This window comes from Octodon degus, unplaced genomic scaffold (assembly GCF_000260255.1).
Source record: "Octodon degus isolate 3935 unplaced genomic scaffold, OctDeg1.0 scaffold00152, whole genome shotgun sequence".
Lineage (NCBI taxonomy): Eukaryota > Metazoa > Chordata > Mammalia > Rodentia > Octodontidae > Octodon > Octodon degus.
The window spans coordinates 860,817-868,161 of NW_004524728.1; positions in this window are offsets into that span (position 1 = coordinate 860,817).

The following is a 7,345-nucleotide window of genomic DNA, read 5'->3' on the forward strand; positions in this document are numbered from 1 at the left end:
ACTAAAAAATATTAAAATTCTTGTATATTTAAGCTTATCATTATCCTAAATTTGCCATAATCACTTTTGCACTTTATTGTTTTACCATATAATTAGATACATATAACAGTAGACTGCAGATTTGTTTGCTTTTCTTTTTTTCATTTCTGTATTTGATACAGGGTCTCACTATTCATCTTAGACTTGGAGTGATCCTCCTGTTTTCAGCTTACAGATTACAGACATGCACTACCATGCCCATACTTGATCACTGGATCAGTAGGCCCGGAGGATGGGGCCTGTGCAGCATGCAGGACTGGGGATTGAAACCTGGTTCCTGCGCTTGCCAAAGCAGGTGCTTTGTCCACTGAGCTATTTGGCTGGCCCTGCTTCCTTCTGAATGTTATATTAATAAGTTAATATAATCTTCTTTGGTGTCTTGTTTATTTACTCACAATTATGTCTTATATTCATCTGTGATGTATGAATACATCACAATTTATTACTTATTTCACTGGGCTCATGTCATGGTTAGTTTTATGTGTCAACTTGGCTAAACTAACCTAATTTTATGTTAATTCTTCAGATAATTATTACTTGCTGGTATTTGGTAAACGTGGCTAACATCTATATTTAATTTACTTGACTTGATGTGAAGTACACCATATTATGTTTACAATATGGGCAGGCCTATTCCAAATAGAAGCATAGGTGAGAGACAGATAGATACATAGATAGATAGACAATTAATATGCACACTCAACTAGTTTTATATCTTTACAAAAGTCTGAGTAATATAATAAACCTACATACATTCCTCCTATGTCTTCTGGAACATATGTTCATATCTACTGAAGATAAATATGTAAGGTGTTTTTCTGAATGCATATAAATTTATTTGCACACACACACACACACACACACACACACACACTGATTTTAAAATTACTGTATATTGCCACCATCAGTGTTTAAGAATTTCATCAGTACTTTGTCTTGCCAGATATTTCCACTTTAACTTGATAAATGTGCAATATCTTATTATATTTTTCAGTTGTATTTTCCTGAATAAAATTCATCCATTTTTCATATCTTTATTTGCCATGCAGTCATCCACTTTTGTGATAGATTCTTTAATTTTTTATTAGATTGCCTATTTTATGTCAATGAGTTTTATGTACTCATGTTAACCCTTTACTTCAAATATCTTTGTCTTTGCTATTTTTTTTGAATTGCTTTGCAAACTTTCATTAAAGGAAAATTTTCTCATACATACATTTATCAACATTGTTTTTATTGCTATTACTACATATGTCTTTTAAGGAATTTAATTTGCTCCTTAAGACATCAAATATAAATTCTATAATAATTTTTGTGGTAGTCAGGGTTTACATGGGAAAAGATTTAATATAGACACATAATTTATAATATTATTTTATAGCTTTCATCTAAAGAGTCAAATACAAAAGATTGCAAGTGATCTGTCCACACAGTAGAGAGGCAAATAACACAGTTGTAGGCCAGAATCTCATGGCAATGTTCCACATGAGTCCACTTGAAGACGTACAGCCATGGAAATGTGCTCCATGAGTCTAGCTGGAGGCCTACAGCCCAGGCCAACATCTCATGTAAGTCTGACAAGGATCTACACTAAGAAGGACAAAACATCAGTAGTAGAATCTAGAAAGTCTGCACCAATGAGATCAAGGATCTATGCCAGCAGGCTGAGGGATCTTGCCTGGAGACAGTAAGTGATACTCAAAGATCAGAGCTCCCTTGGAAAGAACTGTGACATCCTCACTGACAGTGAGGACATGAGCTCTCCTAATGATAGCATCTAAATCAAATATCATCCAATATTAAAGTTTCACAAGTATCTGTTTCTTGATTGTATATTATTTGCACTTGTCATATTTATCTATGTGTCAATTTCAAAAATGAAATAACTATATTTTATTTGCAAGTTATCCTGAGACTAAGAAGTAATGGGATTTTCTCTAAGAGTGTTTTCACTAAATTTTTGAGTGTTCATCTAAAAATGAAATTTACTAAGTTCCTCAGTGGAAGCAAAAATGATAGCATTGCATATAAAAGTAAATTTATGGAGAAGTTGTGTCTTTCTAATGTTTCATTCTTTTATTTATGAGTATAACATATCTCCCCATTTATTTTTAAATTGTTTTAGTGAAATTTTGTATTTTTTCAATACTTTTTATGTAGCTTTATTCAAATAAAATTCTTGACTTCTCTAAAAGATATTGCATCAATTTGATTTTGTATTGTTACTGTATAAAGAAAGAAAATTAAATTCTTCAGTCTCTCATAAGTTGAGTTACTATTTTTTCAATTTTTTCAATTTTCTTTCTAAGTTTTGGAGATAGTAGCACAAAACTCATGAAAATAAGTGTAATATTTTATAATTTCATCTATTGATTCTGTCTAAAATTGTGAGGTTCAAATAAAAATTATATAGAATATATACACGGAACTCACATAAATCAATAGTTGAAAAATCCCCCAGTGCTCTGTTTTAAAAGTGAGAAAATGATCTGAATAAACATTTAGCAAAGGAAGAACTAAATATTTGAGAAGTATATGAAAAAATGGTTAATATCATTGGTCATCAGAGAAATGTAAATCAAAGTCATAATCAGACTTCACCTCATGACTCCTGGGGTGGGTGTTACAAAATACAAGAGGAAATTTTTGCTTCCATATTTATAAATCAATAGATACCATCACATACAGTTAAATAATCTTATTGGAAATTATATTTTGTATGACATTCTGAAAATACTATTTCATATGAATACTACACTTTCTTTTTTATTTAATTAAAAGATAAAATTAGGTATATCTATTTATAACACACAATTTGATATTTTGATATATTTATAGTGAAATGACTAAATAAAGATAATTCATATAATAAATAAATCATTCTAAGACAGTTTTAAGGACAGAGTAAAGGTATACAAACTCAATCACTGTAAGAAAAAAGATAAAATAAACAAAATGTTTGAAAAGCTATGAAAGACAAGATAAGAAGCAAGTGAGAAAACACCACCACTGGCCTCCAAACCAAATTGGAGTTGAAAAGACAGACACTTCCAAAGCAAGCCCATCTTAGGATACAGAACACAAGATTTGTGGCTTGCCACAGACAAGAGATGAAGTTTCTGACACTAGGTAAAGCTTGTTTGCAATGCATTTTTGATTTGTTACTTGAGGAAGGGAGATGGACATAGGAGAACTCCAAAATAACTACATTTTCTAGAAGTACCAACTTTAGCAATATGAGGTATGATGGCTCATTCAGTGTATCAATGTAAGTGAGAAATGCTCGTCTAAATTGGCTCACCATAGTTCTAGGGGTGGAAGGTCCATCCAAGAGAAGAATATCAACAGAAATAGTATAAGAAGAAAAGGAAGGAGGAAGGATTTCTTCTGTTCCTTCTGAGGACCACCTGTCTTTGCTTTAACCTTAGACAGTCTCAAGCTTTGAGTGCAGTCCCTTCAGTCTCCAGTTCAGTCTCCAGTGCAGACCTTTTAAACTCCTGATGTAAACTCACATGGGACAATTCAGTGAGCTCTAGGCCTTCAAATGGATTCTTTGTATCCTCACTCCACAGAGCACCTTTTGCACTTTTGCACACCCAGTGGGCAACCACTGTAAGCCAGTTTTATAAATGTTTATGTATCTGTTTATCTTGTATGAAAACTGTATCTTTCATAAGTATTAACTGATAAACGAGTGTAAAGGGAGGATTTGTCGTGTGGACAATTCCATCTTTTATTTCTGGTGGATGGAAAAAAGGAAAAGTATAAAGAATTCACAGCTCTTACATCTTACAGATTTTTTTTTTACAGAAAATTACCACTAACCTGGAATTCAGTTATAGACCTTTATCCAGATATTGTATAGATGGTCCAGAAATGACTCACCTTTGAAGATACATAGTCAAAATACCAGACACATTGAAATGAGAAGGCAAATTAGAGAGTAACCAGAATAATGTCACAAAAGAGAATAAAATTAAGAGATTAACTTTTTTATGTATGTGCTTCAGGGTCTCACTACTCAGCTCAGACTCACAATGATCCTCTTATTTTCAGCCTCCCTAGTGCTGGGATTACAGGTGTGTACCATCACACCTGGTGTTGGTGGCTGGCTCAATGCACCCGGGGGTGGGGCTAGTGTAGCATGTGGTACCAAGGGATTGAACCCTGGTCCCTACGTTTAGTCCACTAGGCTATCTTTCTGGCCTTGAAACTAACATTTTCAATGAATTTCAAAAAGTACAACAAAACAAAACTTTAAAAGTTTATGAATCAGCTGCCTCAGTGAGGTAAAAAGATAAAATTAAGAAGACTTCAAAGAAAAATAGTGAGCGGGGGAGATGGCTCAGTGGAATAAGTGCTTCCCTGGCAAGCGCAAGGACCTGAGTTCGATCCCCAGTTCCACAAAAAAAGAAAAAAAGAAAAATAATGGAAACCTGAACTAGAGATAACAGAGAAATAAGAACCCCCCACACCAGGTGAGAAAAGTCAGGAAACATGATAGGAAAAATTAAAACAAAGAAATATATGACATGCAAATCATAAAACACATAAGGTCAGAAAGAATAAGAAATTGATAAGAAAAAATTAACTGAATTGGAGATACAATGACAGAAACAATCAGAACACATGTCTCTGAGTATAGAAAAGAGCTCAGATCAATCTTTAAATATAAAATTGAAGAATGGGGATGTTACACCCAGATGAAGACTTTTTTTTTTTTTCCTGGACATATAAAACCAGGACCTTTGTACATGCTAAGCCTGCAGTCTATTACTGAGCTATAGTAACTGCTGCCTCAAAATACATTTTTATAGGAAAATTTTCTGATTATCAAACTTTTAAAATTAAACTTTGGGTATTTAACGGCAGTAAGTCATTTATAAGAAATATATAAGCATGAATTTTTACAGAAACATAATAAAAATATACACAATCTTCACAAAAGAGAATAACCAAAGTATTTTATACAGATGAAATTGTAGCATAACTATAAAAATGCACATTTTAAAATATTTCAAACTATGGAAATATATTTTCACAATTCTTAGAAATCTATTAGAGGACAAACATCAGCCAATGTAAACTTGATTGAAAAACTGCCAGTATAGGTTTAGCAATGTATAACAACTCTTTTTAAATGCAGGAAAAAAAACTAGAGTGAAAGGGGACTATGAGGGCCAAAAAAGGCGTAGCCCACTTAAATTCTGACTTGTAGGAGAAGGTGTAATGAATGAAAGGGAGGAGGGAAAGTGGAAAACAAGAGCAAAGATTGTGCACATATAAAAATTCCCTCATTTGCATAGTTTCAGGTAAAAAACACAAAGCAAAATGTGCAAATCAAGTAATAGTTGTAATTTTACTTAGCAATATAATTGTGACAGTAAGACTTTAAAAATCAAGCTTAGTGGTCCCAGTGCCTTATGCATGAGTTTCCAGGAGGGACCCACTGTATAAATAACAGTAAAAATTTGGAACAACAAGCAAACAGTGCAGAATGAAATAGGAAGTGAACTAAGGCACTGTGACATGGTGTCAGTATAAATTTAGACCTGCAAATAAAGGAATAGCTGGAACCAGAGAAGGTAAGAAGCTATAGTAGAGATATTTGATCCTTTAAAGAAATAAAATAAAATGTAATTGTAATCAAATGGCATGTCATATAGATAATTATGTATCAATGTCCTAAATACACTTATTAAAGAATTTTAGAGTGGTTTATAACCCCATATGATATAAGTTAAATAGGACATAAAATAATCCAAAAAATTGAAAATTAAAAATAATGATAACTTGAAAATTTCAACTATAAAGCAAGAGTTATAATATTAATGTCAAATATTTGAGCTTAATGGAAAAAGTATAAGAATGGAATTTTATAGTACGAAGATGTAGAAATTTCAATGAAGATATAAAAATATAAATTTTTCTTACTTAAAAAGAAAGTAGAAATTAAAGGAGATTCAGGTATAAATATGTAGATATATATTAAAATGAAACTTTTAAAATATTCAGTGTTCCAGATTATGATACATTATGTGGACAAAAAATAAGTAAGAACAAACTAATATAATAGTATAATGAGGGAGAAAGAGGCAGAATTATTGGAGATATCTCCCTCAGTTGACAACTGTCCCAAAATAATTATTAATGTGAGATCATTGTAGCTTGTAAATGGTATTGTATTTGATAAAAAGTCTTTGTTGATGGAATTAAGGACCTAGAGACAAAGAAATCATCCTGGATTACTCAAGGAGGCCATGAATTCAATGACAAATATTGTCATAACAGGTAGAGGGATCTGAGACAGACAGAAGAGAAAAGAATGCCCATGAATGGAGGAAAAGACATGGTACAGGTGAGCACAGAGACGTAAGTGCTGGATCTCCAAGCCTAAGAACAACAAGATTCATGGTACCTCCATGAATATACCTTCTCTTGCATTTAATACATTGTGGTACTTCACCACAGCAATGGCTTTTGGAAATTCTAAAGTCAGAACATCATATATAACAAGTTTTACATATATTTATTTTTAGGAAAATAAAACATTCTTTTGACTAATAAGAAATTTGAGCCAATAATGTCAAGAAAGTAATTAAATAAAAGTACTTAACTATGGCAGATTATCAACCTTTTCCTAATAAGAGTAATCAAATATAGTACATGACGTGTTTTGCATCTTTGATGAAGAAGAATGGGGTTTTTGAGTTTTCCATTTACGCTCTACTTTCTTCAACAATTCTCCACACACTTGAGAATGACTTTAGCATTTGTCACCTTACAAGGTGCTTTCAGGAGGTTCAGCCACTAGAAGTATGAACAGAAGACTACAACTTCAGAGTGTGAAGGGCTTTTAATTCTTCTTTACTTTTTCACTGCATTAATTCTATAGCAGTTTTTCTGTCCTAAGATTTAAGGTAAGACAGCTAATTCTTATTTATGTTTTTCTTTTTGAAGGGGTTCTCAGAAGCATATTTCCTCTAAAAGTATATTTTTAATAAGAAGCGTATCTATGGAAACAGAAGGAGATAGAAGAGTAATAGACAAGAACCACCTCACAAGAACTGTGAGAAAATACTAAGCAATCCAATGTATGGTATGCGTAATCAAAATCATAAAAATAAAAGAATGAACAAAAGCTATACTTGATAAAAGATGATTAAGAAATTTTCAAGTTAATGAAAGGTAAAAAATACTGATTCAAGAATGTTAGAAAGGAGCTGATAGTGTAGCTTAGTAGGAAAGTGCTTGCTTAGCATTGCACAATGCTGGATTCAATTCCAAGCACCACCAAATACATACA